Here is a 23,435-nt window from a genome sequence, read left to right as displayed (position 1 = left end):
CACATGCATTCATATTGTTAAGTAAAAAACAATAATTATTTTAATATGATATTTCCAAATTTTATTCAAGTTTAGAGAAGCAAGCAGAACTCATATATGTGTTGATGAGTTAATAATTTGATTTCTTTAATTCAAATTATTTAAAGAAGAATAATTCATTAATTATATTTTCTGTTACATCACTTCCTTCAAAGACCAATTCATATTATTTGTTATAAGACTGTGATTGCAATATTATTACATTTAAGGATTTTTAGAATTCTGACATCATAAATATTGTTCAAGATTTGCAGGTTCAATGAGGCAGTCATTTGTTAAAGCTGACTAATTATTGAACTTTAAATCGATCCACCCTCTAGTCTCGCCTTCAAAAATGTATTAACAAACATCTTCTTAATCTCAATTTTAATTTGTGTAGTTGTAATTTAAAAAAAATATTTGCTTTATCAAAAAAGTATTATTCATAAGTTATTAAAATACAAAATGTTCCAGACTATGGCTATCTTTGTAATCAAACCACCTGGGAGTCTAAGGCAGGACACTAGCCAAGGCTTTACAAAATATGATACACATGTCCCAAAAAGAATCAATGAATAACAGTTTCAGTCTGCCAGCTAAGGAACAGAAAGAATGTACTGAGCCATTTGCTGGACTCTGGCCTGTATTTCTTATCCCTAACTCAGCCCCTGTGAACAGGCTTACTGCTTACAGTTGGGCAGATAACTCTATGCAAAATTCTTAGAAAATCAAGCATTTTTCAAAGCTAAGCGGCTTGATTATGTTGAAATTCAAGCTCTAGCTAAATATAAGTCCCAGATGAGCATATTTATGCATATCATCCAATATTAACTTCTGTGCAATATCAAATATAAACCGTTTCCAGGCAGTCTTGCATGAATTAAAAATATGAATGTCACCATGCTATTGATTATTGTTCTACATGGTTACACTTTAATATGCATAGTAATGCAAAATAAATATGCTAAAAAAATCCTTTAATAATAGATTCTATTTCTCTGAAAGTGCTAAGATATATGCTTACAAAATTCAAACACTGTGCACTGTCTTTAATGAAGAAGCTTATAAACTGATCTACTAATAAAATACTGTTCCTTATCATAGTGCATATTCGGTTGAGTTTTGTTTTATCTTGTTATTCTCTGTGGACTATTCCCCACTTTGGAATATGTAGAAATGAATGTAGTGCATTCTTTTGTTTTCAAATAGGTCCCACTTTGCCAATCACGTCGATCACACTGTGCTTTAGTGTATATTAACTACAATACTGACACAGAGATGCTGATCACTAAACAACTTCAATAATTTCAGTCGAGATACCAACAGTGGGGAGTGGAGAGATTGTTCTATGAGGAAGAACATGCACTGTACCATTCTTGTAGAGGACCTGAATTTGGTTTATAGCACCTATATGAGAAGTTCATAGCTGCCTGCAACTCTAGTTCCAGGGGAATCTGATGCCTTTGGCCTTCCTGGCCACCTGCACTCATATGCATAGCCACAAAAATTTACACACTTATACCGAGAGGACTTAAAATAGCTCAAAAGCTCTCTTACCTATTAGAACCTATGCTGCAATTAGGGTGGGCTATTACAAATAGGAATGCTATCTTATAATTAATACATTTTTTTCTTCCATTTTGATGATTGCTTCCTACCAAGTGTAGCCAGTTTTATTCATGAAAGTTTGCATAATGTTTGTTTATTTTTGAATTTATATACAGAAATAACAACATTTTTATGTTTAAAAACAATAGTAGATAAAGCACATTAATCAAAACTAAGTGAGAGCTCAGTCAGATTAAATATTGAGGCCAAATGGTTCTCCATAATTTTATTAGAAGTACTAAGTCACCAGCATAAACAGTCTACAATTAATTTTTCTAGAATAAACAAAGAGAAATATCTAAATACAGTGACCTTTATTTTTTGGTCAGAAAGTAATTTTTATTTCCAAGCTACATTGGTCTGAATTTCCTGGTAAAAAATAGAGTAATATAGAACTCTATGAAAATTAATGGTCCAATGAATTCTCCTAAAATGATGTCCTCAAAAAAATAATATTGGTGCATTAAAATAAAGAATTACAAAGTAGCTTCAATTTAAAACTCTCTTTGCATTAATGCAATATTGGGGTGTGATATATTGGCTTAATTCTTTTCTTTTAAAAGTATGGGGAGTGCTCAGAGAAACCGAAAAATAATTTAGCATTCATAATGCTCATTTCTTAGGTTTGAAAGTGTTTTAGCAAATAAAATAGGGACTCTCCAAAGCAGTTTAATTTCCAGTGTTTCTACATGGGTTTTTCACTGCTATTTATCTCTTTACTTTGTTTTTATAAACTATACAAGTAAAAAATATTGCAAATCAAGAAATTATGCACCAAACATCAATCAGATACAAGATTATACCAACTTCATGAACTTATATAGATTTAGAGTTGACTTTTGAAGTGGAATCTGAAAACGTCATCTGAAATTTTTCAACATTAAATACATTTATGTGGATTTATACACCACAACCCCAGAAAAGAGAAAGGAAATAAATAATCAATTACAGAATTAGAAGTAGACTTGTTCAGCTCCACTACATAGTGACAGCGATTGTACCTAAGCTATTGTATGTAAACTTGTGTTTCTCTTATTCAGAAATCATTTTCCTTCTCTCTTCTCTTCTCTTCTCTTCTCTTCTCTTCTCTTCTCTTCTCTTCTCTTCTCCTCTCCCCTCCCCTCCCCTCCCCTCCTCTCCTCTCCTCTTCTCTTCTCTTCCCTTTTTTTTATCATTTTCAGACATCCTTACTATTTACATACCCTACTTTCTTCTACTGTATTTATCTTACTACCCACTCTCTAATTAAAACTTTCCTGTTTTTTCCATTCCCCCCATCAGATCATTTTCCATTCTCTTTCTTGACTTATCTATTGCTCGCTCACCCCTCCCCTGCAATGGTTTCTTTTTACTTCTCTAGTTTATCTTGTTAATCCAGGTTATGTACTCAAATCTAAAGTTTTGGAGTTGGGAACTTCAAAAATTCCTAGTATGAGAAAATGTGTCATTTGTATTTCTGGATCTCGGATGCTTCAGCCAATATGAATTTGTCCAGTTTCATTCATTACCTGCAAATTTAATTTCAATTTTCTTTACAGCTAAATAGCATTCTGTAGTGTATGTATACTACATTTCATTAAAAATCCTGATGAAGGACATTTAGGTTGTTTCTAGTTCTTATCTAATGTTACTTGGACAGCTATGAACCTGGCTGAGCAAATATCTGTGAGGTAGGTGTTGAGTTCTTTGGGCATATGCCAAGGAGTGGTTTAGCTGGGTCACATAGTAGATTTATGTATTTCTTTGAGGATTCTCCAACGTGATTTTCCAAGTGGCTACACCAGTTTGCAATCCCACCAGTAGTTAATGATGGTAAACTTCTCACCACACTTTCTCTAGCATTTATTTTTGAATGTTTGAATACATTTTAAAGTGCTTTATAATTATAATCATCTATTCTTTTCATAATTTTCTGAACGTACAGTGCATGTCTGCCCTCACAAATGTGTGTATGTGTGTTTGTGTTGAGGGGTGTTTTTGTAAGGACAACCTCTATAGTTTCTTCACAAATGTCGTGCCACTTCATGGATTAAGCTACTCTGTTCAGGCAGGGAACTGTCTATTCACGCATTCCAAGAAAGCCTATAATTATATACTACACCTGACATATTTATGTGGGTGCTGAGCTTCACATTCTAATTATTGATTCATTTTTCCCATTCCCTTGTTTAAATACATCCTATCTAATTTGTCATGGATCTGGGCCAGCTTCAAGCTTCAAAAGTTTACCATAACTTTTTATACATTTTTATTTAAAACATAATTTTATCACTTCTTCCCTTCTCTGCTCTCTGCTGCCATTCCCATGTTCCCTCCATCAACCTCTCTCGTTTGTAGTGTCCCTCACTCTGAAATTGCTAGCCTTTTTTTTTCCTTTGGTTATTATTGCTTTACACACACACACACACACACACACACACACACACGCACACACAGACACACACACAAACACAGAGAGGGAGGGAGAGATAGAGGGAGAGAGAGAGGGAGAGGAGAGGGTGGGAGGAGGAGAGGGAGGGAGAGAGGGAGGAGGAGAGGGAGGGGGAGAGGGAGGAGAAGAGGAAGGGGGAGAGGGAGGATGAGAGGTAGAAGGAGAGGGAGGAGGAGAGGGAGAGGGAGAGGGACAGAGAGAGGGAGTGGGGATATCACCATAGAGATGCACATGAACATAGATTTTTTTGAGAAATGAAGGAAAATCTCGCCCATTACAGTAGCTGTACCTACTCTTTGTAAACAATTACTCTTCTCTTCTAATTACAAGTCATCGAAAGAATATGGAAAACCCTTGATTTGAAATGTCTGGACCAAGTTCAGTTATCTTCTTATTTCTGAAAAATTACCCGGACACAGATGGCACTTAAATTTTGCAAAACAATACTAGGGTACAATTAAGATATTTTAGAATGATTTTTTTTTTTTTGCTTAAATGAGGCAGCAAGCTAAAATCGCAGTGTGTCATGTAAAAATGAATTAATGCTAATGTTTCTTTAGGAGTCTATTTTAAATAATATAGCCACTTATAAACAGGCTGCTGAGCTGCTAGGAAAGTAAGAAATAGCCTCACAGGAACCCAGGATAAAACCAGGTGAAAGCATCAGCAATTTTGATTTAAGTAAGTTACTGTATCACAAAATAATTACAAAATCTAAAGTCAAAGTGTTTTTGAAGATTTTTGAATAAAATTTTCAAGATTGATATTTGGAATTATTATGAATTAATTCTTTCAGATGATATTTGGAATTATTATGAATTAATTCTTTCAGTAATGTAAAAATAAAGCTATTTCCCACATGTGTTCCTTTCCGCACCTTTGTTCAATAGGGTGGTCAGGGTAGAGACTTCACTAATATCAGTCAGCAACAAGGACAGGTTCGCAAAGGAAAGTAACAACCTGCTTCTTCATGTTTTACACATCTCTACTTGAAAGCTGCTTACTGAATTGTCTTTGCTAAAACAAGTTATAGCTTATTTAATTAATAAATGATAGCTATACATCTATATATGGGGTACATCATTAAGTTTCAAACAGGTATACATTGTGGAATGATCAAAAGTGGTCTGCTGTTACATTGCTCAGCAGAGTGACAAGAAGTATTTCTTTAGTGATCTATATCTATATCTATCTATCTATATATCTTCTTTCTGCTCAATATACAACTAAATGAACTATTTCTTTGCATGTGTATTCATGTGGTTGCATGCACATATATGCTTGGGGTATAAGAAACTATGCACATATATGTGAGTGTGTGCACATGTTGAGGTCAGAGGTTGATTCTAGTGATCTTTCCATTGCTCTCTATGGAAATATTTTAAAGGAAATCTGATGGAGGAAGGTCATTGGTTAAAAAATAAAGAAACTGCCTTGGCCCATTTTATTGGTTAGAACATAGGTGGATGGAGTAAACAGAACAGAATGCTGGGAGGAAGTGGAAGTGAGCTCAGAGACACCATGCTCCCTTCTCCCAGGCAGATGCAATAGCTCTGCTCTCAGAGGCAGATGTGATGAACCTCTGACCCAAGATGGACGTAGGCTAGAATCTTCCCGGTAAACGCACCTCGGTGCTACACATATTAATAGAAATGGGCCGGGCACTGTTTAAAAGAATACAATTTGTGTGTTGTTATTTCGGGGCATAAGCTAGCACGGGGCCTGGGTGCTGGGGATGCAACCCCACCGCACCAGTTACTACAGAAATCTGAACCTGGGGCTCAATTACTATCTAGGACCCCTGACTCTTCTGATTATACTTCTGAGAACTGATATTACATGAACATTGCCCAAGTACTATTTTTTTTATGTGAGTGCCACAATCTAAACAATTATTTCCACTAGAAAAATCTGCATTTCTTTTTTTATTTTTATTTTTTTTATTTTATTTTTTTAAATTTATTTATTTATTAAGGATTTCTGCCTCGTCCCCACAACCGCTTCCCATTTCCCTCCCCCTCCCCCGTTCAAGTCCCCCCCCTCATCTGCTCGAAGAGCAATCAGGGTTCCCTGACCTGTGGGAAGCCCAAGGACTGCCCACCTCTATCCAGGTCTCGTAAGGTGAGCATTCAAACTGCCTAGGCTCCCACAAAGCCAGTACGTGCAGTAGGATCAAAAACCCACTGCAATTGTTCTTGAATTCTCAGTATTCCTCATTGTCCGCTATGTTCAGCTAGTCCGGATTTATCCCATGCTTTTTCAGACCTAGGCCAGCTGGCCTTGGTGAGATCCCAATAGAACATCCCCATTGTCTTAGTGTGTGGGTGCACCCCTCGTGGTCCTGAGTTCCTTGCTCGTGCTCCGTCTCCTTCTGCTCCTGATTTGGACCTTGAGATTTCTGTCCGGTGCTCCTCACTCATATTTGGTTTCTAGCCATAAATAAAGGACATTGAGCCTATAATTCATGTTCCTAGAGAAGCTAAATAAGGTGAATCCAAAGACAAACACATAGGCATCCTCAGGAATATTAACCTTCATCAGGCGATGAAAGGACACAGAGACAGAGACCCACACGGGAGCACCGGACAAAAATCTGCATTTCTAAATTGCATTTGTAATAGTTACTTATCCATTATCCCTTCATAGGTTGAAATAATTTGCATGCAAAATGCAACTTATTGATTCCTTTTATTACCGAATTTGCCCCCCACACAATTCTTGGAAGATAGAGAGTATGCCAAAAATACTTTTTGAAGCAGTATATCCAGAAAGCTTCAACCTTAAATAATCTGAAGAAAGGAGTAGTTAATTGATATTATTAGTACATTATAGGTATGTTGCATCTATTAAATTGTCTTAGTATTGAACTACAAAATGAAATTAATTTAAACAATTTTACGTGCTACCACATTAAAAATAAAACAGAATCTTTTAGCTAATTCTAATTCTGGTTTACTTCACATGATACAGTTTCTCCAATGAAATATAAGAACTGGAAAATTTCCATTACAAGGTGACATTTATTATTACCTATGATTCTATATCTTATTCTATATAGGATTCAAATTGTTTTCAAATATGATAAATACTGTCTTTTAAACTTACATCTGTTTTTCATTAACAATTTATGGAATATTTTCTAATACTTGTGGCTTGTCATTATTGAAGTTTTATCATCACTTGGAGTTTGTATATTATTACAATTCATTTATATCAATTAAAGGTTCTGAAAAATATTAAATTTTGATTATGACATACATGATGTTGAACATTAGTTTCAGATTGGTATAAAGCCCACGACCACTACGCTACTTATATGATCAAGGATATGAAACAAAACCTCAAGTGCTAAAATTGATTATTTTCACCATTTTTTTAGTTACAGTATAGCTTTCCATACCCAATAAAGCATCTCAGTTACCTAGGGCACTTTATCAAATTATTAAAATTTGGTGACTTATAACAAAAGTTATTTATCGCTGTTGGGATGCTGGTTTTCATAGGGGTCTGCTGAAATTAATGCATTAGGAAATAATTTCCTATCCAACTTTTTTCTACTGTTTTCTGGCAGCTCTTCCAGTTTAGTTACTTTTCTATAAAAAAACCACCAGGACCACAGAAACTTATAAAGAAAGGGCATTTGGTTGGCTTATTACGATTACATTCAGCATTACTGTTCATCACTGAAGGATGTCAGGACAGTAATTCAAACAGGGCAGGTTCCTGGAGGCTTGAGGTGATGCAGAGACATGGGGGCCTGCATGCTGGTTGGCTTCCCTTATCTTACTCGGCTTGCTTTCTTAAAGAACCCAGGGCCACCAGCCCAGAAATGGTACCACCCATTATGTATTGGGCCCTCCCTCATTGATCATTAATTGAGTAAATGCCTTATAGCTGGACTCATGGAGTTATTTCTTCAACTGAGTACCCTTCTTCTCTCATGACTCTTGGTTGTGTCAAGTTGACACACAAAACAGCTCACAAGCCACCCCCTAATGAAACACCTTCTGCACCAAGGCCATACCTCTTAATATTTTTTTTTTTAAATTTGCACCAAGTAGAAACCATTCTTACCCAAACCATCACACTCACTTTACTGTTAGAGATGAACCCGCAACAATGGAGTTTTGTCCTATGTGGCATCATATCAATTTCAATGTGTATGTATATGCTGTATTGTATCCTAACTTCCTTGTTTTATAAAAGTATTTTTCATCATCTATTAGGACTCACCCAAACTGTGAAATTTTAACATGATTTCCTAGGCAAAACCCCTATTTCCAATCTTATTGATATATCCACAACACAACTCCCTTGTACAAAATACTCAAGACACAAAATACCAGGGAGTCTACTTCAAGATTGTGTCTTTTAGCTATGACAGGCAAGTTACACCCATGAAATCTCAACAACATAGCTGCTTAAGTAACACCTAATCACTTAGAACAACTGACAGATATTTTAGTGTAGATGAGAAAAATCATACAGGGCCCAAACCCTAGATGAAGAACTTCAAACTAGTAAGAAAGTGAGAATTAGTCTTCTCCAGGAATCAGCCCCTTATCAGTTATCCAATACCAAGTGGTCATCTCTAGAAAAAAACATGCAAGCAATACTAAGTTGATTTAGCAGGTTTTATTTTTCTATTTATTTGTTCATATTTAACAACTGTGATTAAAGAAGAAAAGACCACAAATTTGGGAGAGAGTGATGGACAAGGGAGTAGAGGAGAAAGTGAAGAGTAAGAAGAAGACATATTTATGTCATTTAAATTAAAGAATGTGTGTCCTGTTTTCCTATAAAGTTACATTCAAAAGTACTTAGGGTGAAAAGAACAGAATGTTTTTGGAAGAATGCTGACATTATTAACACAGTTTAGTGAATAATCAAAAATATTTGAGTTTGTAAGTTCACTAAATATCACAAATATAAGTATTACTAATATACACATATAATGCTACACATACCTATATTCATGTGTGTGTTTTGTGTATGCCATTATAGAATGCTTGTAAACCCCAATAGGCATACACATATAATATATGATATTTACATATATGTATGCATCTATTTCTATTTGTATATATACATACATATATATTCTATACATTTATGCAAAGTTAAAATTTCTGATAGCATGTTTTTCCTTTCACAAAAGCTATCAGTAGCTTAAGACATATATTCAATGCTCAGGGTCTTATTTAAATACAGTTTTCTTGTTCAAATTTTGTTAGATTTTTATTAACTTACATATATTTAGGGGCGGGGAGGATGGTGTGCCACAGTACAGATATATGGAGGGCTGAGGACAACTTTCAGGAATCAATTCTTTCCTTCCAAAATTGTGAGATTAGGGAAATTAAGTATCAGGCTTCGTTCCTTGTGGTTTTTTTTTTTTTCATACTAACCCATTGCACTATCCAAATGACTGTTATTTTTCTATTGACCTACAGGAATTATTCATTCCATGGCACAATGACATCACAATCATACTACTTCTTGCAGCAGATTTTAAACAAGGAAAAAACCAGAAATCTATTATTGTAACAGTGCTGGAGCACTGAAGTGACATAATGTCTAGTAGTACATTTATAAAAATAGCCTCCATGAGAAAAGGAAAACTGCACTTAAATGATTTAGAGGTGGAAAATAATTCTTACATGAATGTGCCTGACATTTTATATATTATTTATTTAGCACTCATATTTGCAAAAAAGCAGAGGATATTAACTTGTATAATTATCTTATTTAGTTTATTAAATAAGAGCCCCTGGCTTTTAATTAGAATTTTTAGTCCTTTAAACAATGAAACACAAGGAAATAAATCAAAATAGAACATCAAGTCCTGATTATTTTAAGTGGAATAATACCTTTCTTTAAAAAGAAGTGATAGGTATTTTAAATGATACAAGGTTTCCGTGAGTTGTAATATGGTAGGATTTCATAGTAATCAGAAGAAGCAGAGCTTGCTGGAATCTTCATTTACAACTCTAGACATTTATGCCTATTGGATTTATTAAAAGCAAACTAGGAATCTGGAATTCTGACAACTAGAAGGTACTTCTTTCCCTGCTACACTGTCCAATAGCAGTACTTCTTGGATGCAAAACCCCCTAAGCAATTCTCTATGCTGATTGGACTTCTGCTTTTTTTTATGGTCTAAATGTCAATCCTCAGAGGCATCTTCTTACTGGAGATTAGATTATGTAAAACTAAGTAATAGATAACAAAAAACCCAGAGAAGTATATTCCTTTCAAAATTTATTTTAGTTGGTCCCACAAGAAAATGAAATTTCTGCTCCCCATTGTGTACGCCAAACACACACAACATAGCTTCTGGGTTTCTCTAGGTCAACACCATCAAATAAAGAAGTTGCTATTATTATCTTGCTTCAGTATTTATAATTGGAAAAGTTCTGTATGGAATCAACAATGACCAACCCGCCATGTTGAGATAAAAAATCCAACTCTGGTATTCACCTTAGTATTTAGAGTCTATATTGCAAACTTTTAACTTCTCAAAAAATAAATAATGTAGTTTAGGAAGGTACAGACTATTCTTTCTTCTTATACTCAATATACTACATTAGTATTACAAGCATAAGATTCAAATAATCTCTAGGACAACAGTGATATTTCCAATAAGTACTATTCAACGTGGACAGCAGCTATATATCACTCGGATTATGTTTTTTGTTCGATAATCTTATGTAGACAAAGTTTTTTTTCTTAATTGAAGTATTCACTTTGGTTCATTAGAATATTTTGCCTTATAACATTTTCCTTAGCCAAACTTGCACTTATTTTAGAGAATACCAGTTGAACCTACAGAATCACTTTAAATGTTTTATTGATTTTTTTGAGCTCTACACTTTAAAAATTTTTATGCAAGAAAGCATGTTTAAATATTTAGTGTTCTAGAGAACATTTTATTTTCCTAAAACATGATTTATATCATTTTCTTAGAATATTTTGCTTTCCTAGTAGTATCTAGATATTTGATTATAAATGAGGAATGAATTATAGCAGTAGATTTACTATTTATTTTAATACTAGAGACATATTGCTGGATAAATTATTTGGTTTTACAGGATATCAATTATTTATTCTTTTATATATCTTGAATTATAAAGCTCCTACATCATCTTTTCAAACTGTCCCACTGTGATTGACTCTAGAGATCACTGGGGAACTTTGGATTAACACTGAGCACATTATCCTCCCCAACTCATGAACATCTTCAGCTGGTTTCCTATAAGTCACCTCATCTTCTCAGAGGACAATTTGGTCTAAAATGTGCTTGCAACTTTGGTTAATACTTTAGGATACTATACTGTGTCAAAGTTATCCACTTAGCTTAGACTCTTGAATAAATAAATTCAGTTTCAATGTTCAGAGTCTAGACCCACAGAGCATACAATTACGGCTTGCTTGACATTAACCAAAGTTTGCTGATGCTTTAGTTAAGAGTACTCTTAATGTGCTGCTTTGAATCCAATAGTAAAATGTTTAGCGACAAAAGGATTCATCATTCTATACTTGATAACTAACTCCGGCTATCTTGAGAAAATGTGGGCTACTATGACACAGAAGGAGGTAAACATGCTGCTAGACTAGTGGTGATTCTATCCATCCCTTTTTGCTAACTACATGTCAATCATCATAAATTATCATAGGACACCATGGCATCCAAGATGTCACTTCCTTGAAAAATAAAGATCTGGGTTACCTATGAGATGATTACCCTCTTGTTGATAAAGAACTATAAGAATATGTTTATCTTCAGTACCAATTGCAGCTCTCCATACTATTTATTGTCCACAAAATCTCCTTTGTAAGTACTTTTAGTTTTTTTCTATTTGGGAAAATATGCCTTGTGTCTTAGTTAAGGTTTTTACTGCTATGAAGGGACAACATGACCATGGTCACTCTTATAAAGGGAAGAATTAAATTGGAATTGGTTTATAGGTTCAAATATTTAGTCATAATGGCAGGCATGATAGCACACAGACAGACATTGTACTAGAGAAATAACTAAGAAGTAATGGAATCAACAGGCATTAGGAATACTGAATGACACTGGGCCTGTCTTGAGCTTCTAAAATACCAAGGTTCAGCAAGGCGGTGGTGGCGCACGCCTTTAATCCCAGCACTCGGGAGGCAGAGGCAGGCGGATCTCTGTGAGTTCGAGACCAGCCTGGTCTACAATAGCTAGTTTCAGGACAGGCTCCAAAACCACAGAGAAACCCTGTCTCGAAAAACCAAAAATAAAATAAAATAAAAATAAAATAAAATAAAATAAAATAAAATACCAAGGTTCATGCCTAGTGGACACTTCCTCCAACAAGGCCACATCCATTCCAAAAAACCACACCTATCAATTGTGCCACACCTAAGAGACTATGAGTCCATTTTCATTTCAACCACCAGGCCTTGATAACCTCATTATGAAGCACAGACTTCTCAGGAATAGTGAGACAGTGAATGGTATAGAGTGCTGTTAGGATAAATTTTCCAATATCTTAAAAATGGTGTGTCACATTTATTGTAATTGATCTCTTATTATTAAGCAATGCCTACAGATAACACTAGAATCCACTGTTGTGTTCAGCCTGGGTACTTTAAAAAATGTATGAGACAGAAACACTCTCAGCTCCAAAATTCTAAATCCCATTTTATTCTCCCTGCTCATCCTCCCGTCTTCCCCACAAAGGCTTGATAGTCATGAACCGTACTGTTTGGAAATACTTGTCTTTTATATAATGTCAAATCATTAATTTCCCCATTTTAACTGTTAGACTTGTAGTGAGCTTGGAGAAATCCTGAAGGTCACCACAGCTTACAGAGTTAGCTCCGAAGACTGTGCCATTGGAGACTTTATAGGCTCTACTGCTAAATATTCATAGGAGAAACTTTCTTTTATACAACAAGTAAGTATTTACAACTTGTCAACTATCTCTATCTTTAAGCACTTAAAGGACCAGCAGGTTGTCTCAACACATAAGTGCATTTGCAGTAAATTTGAGAACCTGAGTTTGTTCTCTGGGACACAGATTGTGGAAAGAGAGAACTTACCCTAGCAAATTGTCCTCTGACATCCACATCTTTGCCCACATTCACATTCCACCAAAACCCCATAGATTTGTGTCTTTCCTTTGAAACAAAGGTATTAAAATTATTCTGCTGCCTGTCAGGTCCAAGCTAATAACTCAACATTAAGGCATCTGCTGAGCAGAATGTTTAAAATTAAAAATGCACTTGACTTGTTGATATTAACTGAGATATTTCCATCTTCTTTTCTCTTCACCATTACAAGATCTAAAATGTTGCATCTGACCCTCCAAAAGAATGGTAAAATAATGTCAAAATGAAGGCTGTGGTAAACATTAGCCCTTAGCTTCCTTTCAGGACTGCTAAAACTAACCCTTTGTGAAAATTTTGTCCTATGATGTTTGGTGTATGTTAGACTCTTATTTTATCAATGAATTCATCTAAAATTCAGTCCCTTTTAAGATAACATGTAGGGAGAAGTAGAAATCCTGCCAGTTTAGGAAATAATAAAAGCTAACTCTCCATATAATTACCATAATTATATTTTTAAAAAGATGTTATAGATTTTGAATATAATATTTTTCGGTGTCATAGAATGCAAAAGTATCAATATCTTGAAATTGCTCTATAGTCCAAAATAGAAATATAATTCTCCAGGAAATTCCAAATATTATGCTTTGCATAGAGTAATTAAGAGCCATCTGTCCTTTTTGGTTTATTATGAGTAACTAGGTTATTGCAGTCAACAATCCATTCACACTGAATTATGTCTGCTTGTATATCTCCATGGTTGCTCACACTTTTCATATGCTTCATCATTCTTGCTAGAACTTTCATTGGTCCCTCAATTGTAAAGTTCCTTCTCAAAATGTCATTTGGCCTGAACCCATTCTCATTTCTCTGTGTGCTGCTCATTTCCAAATTTATCTTGATTGATTAATAACAATCCTCTTCCAATAATGTCTTATTACTCTACTGGCAATAGGAAAACAAAGCTATCCCAGTTCTGGCCTACAAAGCTAAAAGTGCATACTCCTTAGTAGGCTTCAAGAACGGATCCATCATCTTTAAAGTACAGATATGAAAAGCAGTATCTCACATTCAATAATACACATGTGGACATTACTGCCGCTGCTATTATGGATGATGGTACATTTATTTTAATGTTCATGGTCATGGGTCTAGTATTACTGTGTTTTTAATATCCTGACATTGGACTCAGCAGAAACTAATAGACTAGAGAATTGGAAGTGAATTTCTGTTCATGTAGCCAGTTTTGGAGTTCAGCTTCGGCAGTTGTTATGAATCCCTCTAGCATTTAACTTGCTCTGTGTTTGGAGCATTTTCTACCTATAAAGAAAGACTGGAATATTGGTACCAAGTCTGAAAATGTCTTCTATTTACTCTGAGCTGTCTCCATGTTGCAGAACATTTTTCTACAGATGGCTTAGATTCATGCAGACTCTTTGAATCCTCAACAAAGTCATTGCTAGGCAATTTTTGTTTTCAAGGCTATCAAAACACAATAAAATATTTTCTATCAAAGAGACAGTATTTGTTTATATCTGTCGGTGATGGACATGAGAAAATCTTTGGTTTGCTCCAAGAGATATTTGCCTATACAATAAATGCAATAAATCTTTTGGAGGGACATATCATAAGCAGGTCCAAATGAAATTAGTGATCTTAATCTGTGAAGTTACTTTCTTGTGGCTTGCTCTATTGCCCAGAAAACTAACATCTGGCTCTTTTTATGTTGTCTTTGCTGATCAGTGGTGCATAAAACTAAATAAGAGGCATGAATGTTCCTTGCCTTAAATAAAAGGTCATTGGTATGGTATTAATGTACTAGAGATATTTATTTCATACAGTCACTGTTGCCATGACAGTCAACAGAAGGCATTCTTAGTAGCAATATGTTGTTTGGTTTTCTTTTCTCTTCTTCTTCTTCTGTTTTTATTTTGAGACAGGATTTTTCTGTAGTTTTAGAGACTGTCTTGGAATTAGATCTTATAGACCAGGCTGGCCTTAAGCTCACAGAGATCTACCTGCCTCTGCCTCCCAAGTGTTGGGATTAAAGGCGTGTGCCACAACCACCCGACTGTGGCTTGGTTTTCTATGACTGAATAATTTGTGAAAATGCAGTCGTGATCAAATTGCATTACTTTTGTTGTTTGAATTCAATTGGAATACTGTAATGTTGGTGACACTTGCCTTGCATTTTCAACTTGAAATATTGTCATGAAAGAATAGGTACCATGTTGAAATTATAATGTGGGAGTCGCGTTTCCAACATCTATCAGTACTCATGTTTTCTGTGAAAGGTGCTCAAACTACACTCATTTGGGTTCATAGTTTCTACTAAAATATATATCAACTCATAATAATCAAGCCCTCATGACCATCAGAACAATTTTCATGTAACATGATTTTATGACTTATTTTTGTTATATGTGCTTTATTTTAATTGCTGAAACTAGACTAAAATGAATGTTAACAGTATTTGCATACACAGAAAAATCTCAGATATATATCTGAAGGAAAATAAAAAATTAGGCAAGAGTTTCTCTCATTAAAAATGTTATTCATAGTGCAGCATAAATATTTTTGTAGTGTCAACAATGTAAGACTTTTCTTAGCTATCTATAGAAAAATAGGGAAGTATGCTCATGTACAGGTTGCATTATATTTTTAGTATGAACTTGTTGAGATGACTGGAAGCTGAATTTTCTAACACAACAATAAATCATCCAGGGCTCAGTAGCCTGAAACAGACACACTAACTCACAGCTTTCATGGGTGAAGAATCCTGGCATGGCCCAGCTGCACAACTATGACTTAAATTTCTCACAAGGTTGCAGCCAAGACTGTGGGTGTTTTTTCAGTCATTTGAAGAATTGAAAGTGGGTGAAGGATTTGCCTGGATGACGTATTCATTCCAGAAATAGAAATCTGAAGTGGATGTTGGCATGATTCCTCAGCTTCTAACCATATGGACCCATGCACAAGGGGGTTGGAGCAAATGAAATATAGGTATTGGACTCCACCCAAGAATGAGTCAATGGAAAATATAATGTTGATGCCATTTATGACAAAACCTTTACTTCCACTGAATCAACCTGGCTAGATCATGTAACTGGATTTTGACAATGACCTTAAGCAGAACCTGCTGACCCTATGATAAAACTCTGGAAAGCCAATGATGAATGACCATCTTATATGTCAACCTTTAGAGAAGGTAAGCAGAGATCACAAAAGTTCTGGGAAGCACCTGGATTAACTTTCAATAAGAAAACACATGTTGATGAGAGACCAAAGAATAGACTATAATTTATATATTTTATTTATAATATATAGAAGGTCTCTTAAAAGTATTTAAAGAAATATATCTGTAGCATTTTCTCATATTTATAAGCTAAGTTCAAGTATTTTATATTCTATGTTATATAATTATAACTACTGTCAGGTGAGTACATTACAAACGACTCTAACAGTTTCCTTCTAATTCTGGTATCTGATTACCATCCCCCCATTTCTTTTATTTATTAACATAATTTTTCTAATCAATTCTTTGAGCGCTCCATTCAAACATTCATACAATGTATTTGGATTATATTTATCCCCAACTGTACGCTGTAACTCTCCATGTATCTATCCTCACCTCACCACACCAATTGTTGATTTCATATTTTTCTTTTAATTTAAATCATAATACACTGAGAGCAATTTGGGTTGACTCTGTATCAATGGATATGAGGAGCATGTTGAACCTATGTGGTGCTAAACTCTTAAAGGAATCTGATTGTCCCTTCTAAAAGGCATAGATTGCCAGTGACTACACTAGGCACATCACAGGAATTAGTGAACTCATGTTAGAAAACTAACTGATTTGATCTTGTGTAAGACTTCTGTAAGCAACCACAGTGCCCAAACTTCATGAGATCAGAAGACCTATCATGACTAGAAAATTCTGCTTATTACTAGTTCTCCCAAACCACTGGATCTCAACTTTATTGATTTCTTCTGCAACTTTCCCTGGGCCTTGTGACAAGAGTTTAATACATGTCCCATTTAGACCTAGGTACTCTATAGATGGTTTATTTAAAATAACTTTTTTATTCTATTAAATGTTTAAATTTTTACTAAAATGTAATTACATTATCTTCCCTTTTCCCCAGCATTCCTTAATCCCACCAATGTCCATACCTCCCACTCAAACTAATACTCTCTGTTTCTTTGATTATTAACTTTACTCACACACACACACACACACACACACAAACACACACACTCACACACACACACACACACACACATATATATATATATGCATGAAAATATAAGGTGCTGAGCCAATTTAGTGATATATATATGCATTTGGGACTGATCACATCATATTGGAAAAACAATGAGGGAACTGATCCCTGGGAGAAGCTAATTCTCCCTCTCTCAGAAATCCCTAGTTGTTTATATTTCTTTGACCAAGAATGGGGTCATTTAGGATTTCCCCACTCTATATTAACATGTCTATTGGTGCTGTGATTTTGTGGTCTTGTTTGTGTAGCTATACTGCTGGTAATTGTTCATGTTATTTCCAGAAGTAACAATTTTACAGCAGAATTTCATATCATCTGTCTTTTATAATCTTCTCACCTGTATCTATAATGTTGCCAAAGCTTTAGGTGTAAAGGTTGTGTTGTAGATATATCCATTGATCTATGTTGGTGAGATTTTCTGTCCTGCCTGGTTCCTGAAATCACTAGGTCCGAAAAAAAGAAATCACACATAGGTCTACATTAACTATAAACTGATTGGCCCATTAGCTCAGGTTTCTTTTTTTTTAATTTATTTTTTTTTTAGTGAAAAAAAAGGGAAAAAAAGTTTTCGACTCCTCACAGCCTCCCAATTCCTTCCCCCTCCTCCCACCCTTCTCCCCCTCACCACACTCCTCTCCCCCTCCCTCTCCAGTCCAAAGAGCAGTCAGGGTTATCTGCCCTGTGGAAAGTCCAAGGACCTCCCCCATCCGTCCATATCTAGGAAGGTGAACAACCAAACTGGCTAGGCTCCCACAAAGCCAGAACATTAAGTAGGATCAAAACCCCATGCCATTGTCCTTAGCTTCTCATCAGCCCTCATTGTTCGCCATGTTCAGAGAGTCCGGTTTTATCCCATGCTTTTTCAGTCACAGTCAAGCTAGCCTTGGTGAGCTCCAAATTGATCAGCCCCACTATCTCAGTGGGTGGGTGCACCCCTCTTGGTAATGACTTCCTTGCTAATTCTCCCTCCTTCTGCTCCTCTTTGGGACCTTGGAAGCTCAGTCCAGTGCTCCAGTGTGGGTCTCTGTCTCTATCTCCATCCATCACCAGATGAAGATTCTATGGTGATATGCAAGATATTCGTCAGTATTGCTCTAGGATAGGGTCATTTCAGGTTCCCTATCCTCAGCTGGACAGGGAACTAACTGGGGACATCACCTTGGACTCCTGGGAGCCACTCTAGGTTCAAGTCTCTTGCCAACCCTAACTAAAAATTGTGCTTCCGTGCTCCCCTATCCAACTTTCCTTTATCCTAATCATCCTTTTTCCCCAAGTTCCCCGTATCCTCCCCTTCTCCCATTTCTCTCCCCATCTCCCCTTACCCCCATCCCACCACACCCCCAAGATCCCAATTTTCTCCGGGGCAATGTTGTCTACTTTCCCATAGCCAAGAGGATAACTATATTTTTCCTTGGGTTCATCTTCTTACTTAGCTTCTTTAGGTTCACCAATTGTAGACTCCATGACCCTTATTTATGGCTAGAAACCAATTATGAGTGAGTACATCCCATGTTCATCTTTTTGGGTCTGGGTTACCTCACTCAGTATAGTGTTTTCTATTTCCATCCATTTGCAAGCAAAATTCGAGAAGTCATTGTTTTTTACCGCAGCGTAGTACTCTAATGTGTAGATATTCCATACTTTCTTCATCCATTCTTCCATTGAAGAGCATCTAGGTTGTATCCAGGTTCTGGTTATAACAAATAATACTGCAATGAACATAGATGAACAAATGCTCTTGTCAAATGGTAGGGATTCTCTTGGGTATATTCCCAGGAGTGGTATGACTGGGTCCAGGGGTAGGTTGATCCCGAATTTCCTGAGAAACCGAAACACTGATTTCCAAAGTGGTTGCACAAGATTGCATTCCCACCAGCAATGGATGAGGGTACTCCTTCCTCCACAGCCTCTCCAGCAAAGGCTATCATTGGAGTTTTTGATTTTAGCCATTCTGACAGGTGTAAGATGATATCTCAAAGTTGTTTTGATTTGCATTTCCCTGATCGCTAAGGAGGTTGAGCATGACCTTAAATGTCTTTTGGCCATTTGAACTTCTTCTGTTGAGAATTCTCTGTTCAGTTCAGTGCCCCATTTTTTAATTGGGTTAATTAGCATTTTAAAGTCAGTTTCTTGAGTTCTCTATATATTTTGGAGATCAGACCTTTGTCTGTTGAGGGGTTGGTGAAGATCTTCTCCCAGTCAGTAGGTTGCCTTTGTGTCTTGGTGACAGTGTCCTTTGCTTTACAGAAGATTCTCAGTTTTAGTAGGTCCCATTTATTCAATGTTGTCCTTAATGTCTGTGCTGCAGGGGTTATACATAGGAAGAGATCTGCTGTGCCCATCTGTTGTAGGGTACTTCCCACTTTCTCTTTTATCAGGTTCAATGTGTTCGGACTCATATTGAGGTCTTTAATCCATTTGGACTTGAGTTTTGTGCATGGTGATAGATATGGGTCTATTTTCATTCTTCTACAGGTTGACATCCAGCTGTGCCAGCACCATTTGTTGAAGATGCTTTCTTTCTTCCATTGTATACTTTTAGCTCCTTTATCGAAAATCAGGTGATCATAGGTTTGTGGGTTAAAATGTTGGTCTTCTATATGATTCCATTGGTCGACTTCTCTGTTTTTATGCCAGTATCACACTGTTTTCAACACTGTAGCTCTGTAATAGAGTTTGAAGTCAGGGATGGTAATGCCTCCAGAAGATTCTTTATTGTATATAATTGTTTTGGCTATCCTGTTTTTTTTTGTTTTTCCATATAAAGTTGATTATTGTCCTCTCAAGATCTGTGAAGAATTTTGATGGGACCTTGATGGGGATTGCATTGAATCTATAAATTGCCTTTGGTAGAATTGCCATTTTTACTATGTTGATCCTCCCAACCCATGAGCAAGGGAGGTCCTTCCATTTTTTGGTATCCTCTTCAATTTCTTTCTTCAATGCCTTAAAGTTCTTGTCAAATAGATCTTTCACTTCCTTGGTTAAAGTTACTCCAAGATATTTTATGCTGTTTGTGGCTATCGTGAAAGGTGAAGCTTCTCTGATTTCCCTCTCTGCTTCAATATCCTTTGTGTATAAGAGGGCGACAGAATTTTTGGAGTTTATCTTGTATCCTGCCATATTAATAAAGCTGTTTATCCGCTGTAAAAATTCTTTGGTGGAATTTTGGGGGTCGCTTATGTACACAATCATATCATCTGCAAATAACGAAAGTTTCACTTCTTCCTTTCCAATTCGAATCCCCTTGATCCCCTTATGTTGTCTTATTGCTATTGCTAGAACTTCAAGCACTATATTGAAGAGGTATGGTGAGAGTGGACAGCCTTGTCGTGTTCCTGAGTTTAGTGGGATGGCTTTGAGTTTCTCTCCATTTAATTTGATGTTAGCTGTCGGCTTGCTGTATATAGTTTTTATTATATTTAGGTATGACCCTTGTATTCCTAATCTCTCCAATACTTTTATCATAAAGGGATGTTGAATTTTGTCAAATGCTTTTTCAGCATCTAATGAAATGATCATATGGTTTTTTTTTCTTTCAGTTAATTATATGCTGGATTACATTGATAGATTTTCATATGTTGAACCAGCCCTGCATCTCTGGGATGAAGCCTACTTGATCATAATGGATAATTTTTCTAATGTGTTCTTGGATTCGGTTTGCCTGTATTTGGTTGCGGATTTTTACGTCGATGTTCATGAGTGAGATTGGCCTATAATTCTCTTTCTTAGTTGAGTCTTTGTGTGGTTTTGGTATCAGAGTAATTGTAGCTTCATAAAAGGAATTTGGCAATGCCTCTTCTGTTTCTATGTTGTGAAATACATTAAGGAGTATAGGTATTAGGTCTTCTTGGAATTTCTGGTAGAATTCTGCATTGAAACCATTTGGTCCTGGGCTTCTTTTGGTAGGGAGGTTTTTGATAACCTCTTCTAATTCTTCGCAACTAACAGATCTATATAGATTGTTCAACTGGTCCTGGTTTAACTTTGGAATATGGTATTTATCTAAAAAAGTGTCCATTTCCTTTACATTTTCCAGTTTTGTGGCATTCAGGCTTCTGTAGCAAGATCTAATGATCAGAATTTCCTCTGTGTCTGTGGTTATGTCCCCTTTTCATTTCTGATCTTATTAATTTGCAAATTCTCTTTCTGCCGTTTGATTAGGGGTTTGGATAGGGGTTTGTCAATCTTTTTGATTTTCTCCAGGAACCAGCTTTTTGTTTCATTGATTCTTTGGATTGTTTTCTGTGTTTCTATTTTGTTGATTTCAGCCCTCAGTTTGGTTATTTCCAGTCTTCTACTCCTCCTAGGTGAGTCTGCTTCTTTTTTTTTTTTTCTAGAGCTTTCAGGTGGGATGTTAAGTCTCCAATGTGTGCTTTCTCTGTTTTCTTTAAGTGGGCACTTAGTGCTATGAACTTTCCTCTTAGGACTGCTTTCATAGTGTCCCATAAGTTTGAGTATGTTGTTTCTTTATTTTCATTGAATTCCAGGAAGACTTTGATTTCTTTCTTTATTTCTTCCTTAATCCAGGAATGGTTCAGTAGTTGACTGTTCAGTTTCCATGAATTTGTAGGCTTTCTGGGGGTAGCATTGTTGTTGAATTCTAACGTTAATCCATGGTGATCTAATAAGACACAGGTGGTTACTAATATTTTTTTGTAGCTGTGGATGTTTGCTTTGTTACCAACTATGTGGTCGATTTTAGAGAAGATTCCATGAGCTGCAGAGAAGAAGGTATATTCTTTCCTATTTGGGTGGAATGTTCTATAGATATCTGTTAAGTCCATTTGCTTCATTACCTCCATTAATTCTCTTATTTCTCTGTTAGGTTTCTGTCTGATTGACCTGTCCATTGGTGAGAGAGGAGTTTTGAAGTCTCCTACTATTAGTGTGTGCGGTTTGATGGCTGCCTTGAGTTTTAGCCATGTTTCTTTTACGTACGTGGATGTTTTTTTATTAGGGGCATAGATATTCAGGGTTCAGACTTCATCCTGATGAATTGTTCCTGTTATGAGTATAAAGTGTCTCTATCTCTTCTGATTGATTTAAGTTTGAAGTCAACTTTGTTAGAGATTAGTATGGCCACACCTGCTTTTTTCTTAGGTCCATTTGCTTGATAAGCCTTTTCCCAGCCCTTTACTCTGAGTAGGTGCTTGTCTTTGTGGTTGAGTTGTGTTTCTTGTAAATAGCAGAATGTTGGATCCTGTTTTCTTATCCAATCTCTTAGCCTGTGCCTTTTTATAGGTGAGTAGAGTCCATTGACATTAAGTGATATTAATGACCAGTGGTTGTTAACTCCGGTCACTTTTTTAGTCGTAGAATTTGTATGTTTCCCTTTTTTTGATTTGTGTTTGTGAAGGGTCTCTAGATGTTTGAGTTATTGTAGCCATTGTTGGACTCCTTGGCTAGTGATTTTCCTTCTATTACTTTCTGTAAGGCTGGATTTGTGGCTACGTATTGTTTAAATTTGTTTTTATCCTGAAAAATTTTATTTCTCCATTTATAGTGAGTGAAAGCTTGGCTGGGTATAGTAATCTGGGCTTGCATCCATGGTCTCTCAGTTTCTGGAGTACATCCATCCAGGACCTTCTGGCTTTCATGGTTTCCATGGAGAAGTCAGGTGTAAGTCTGATAGGTTTACCTTTATAAGTAACTTGTCCTTTTTCCTTTGCAGCTCTTAATATTCTTTCTTTATTCTGTATGCTTTGTGTTTTGATTATTATATGGCGAGGGGATTTTTTTTTTTTGATCCAGCCTATTCGGTGTTCTGTATGCTTCTTGAACCTTCATAGGTATATCTTTCTTTATGTTGGGAAAGTTTTCTTCTATAATTTTATTAAATATATTTTCTGGACCATTGAGCTGCACTTCTTCTCCTTCTTTTACTCCTATTATTCTTAGGTTTGGTCTTTTTATTGTGTCCCATATTTCCTGAAAGTTTTGTGATGAGAGTTTGTTGGACTTGCTGTTTTCTTTGATCAGTGTGTTTATTTTCTCTATGATATCTTCAG

The sequence above is a fragment of the Microtus oregoni genome, unplaced genomic scaffold, assembly GCF_018167655.1.
Source record: "Microtus oregoni isolate MIOR12 unplaced genomic scaffold, Mior012 000030F_ref0000283, whole genome shotgun sequence".
Lineage (NCBI taxonomy): Eukaryota > Metazoa > Chordata > Mammalia > Rodentia > Cricetidae > Microtus > Microtus oregoni.
Note: the sequence above shows the minus strand (reverse complement) of the source record.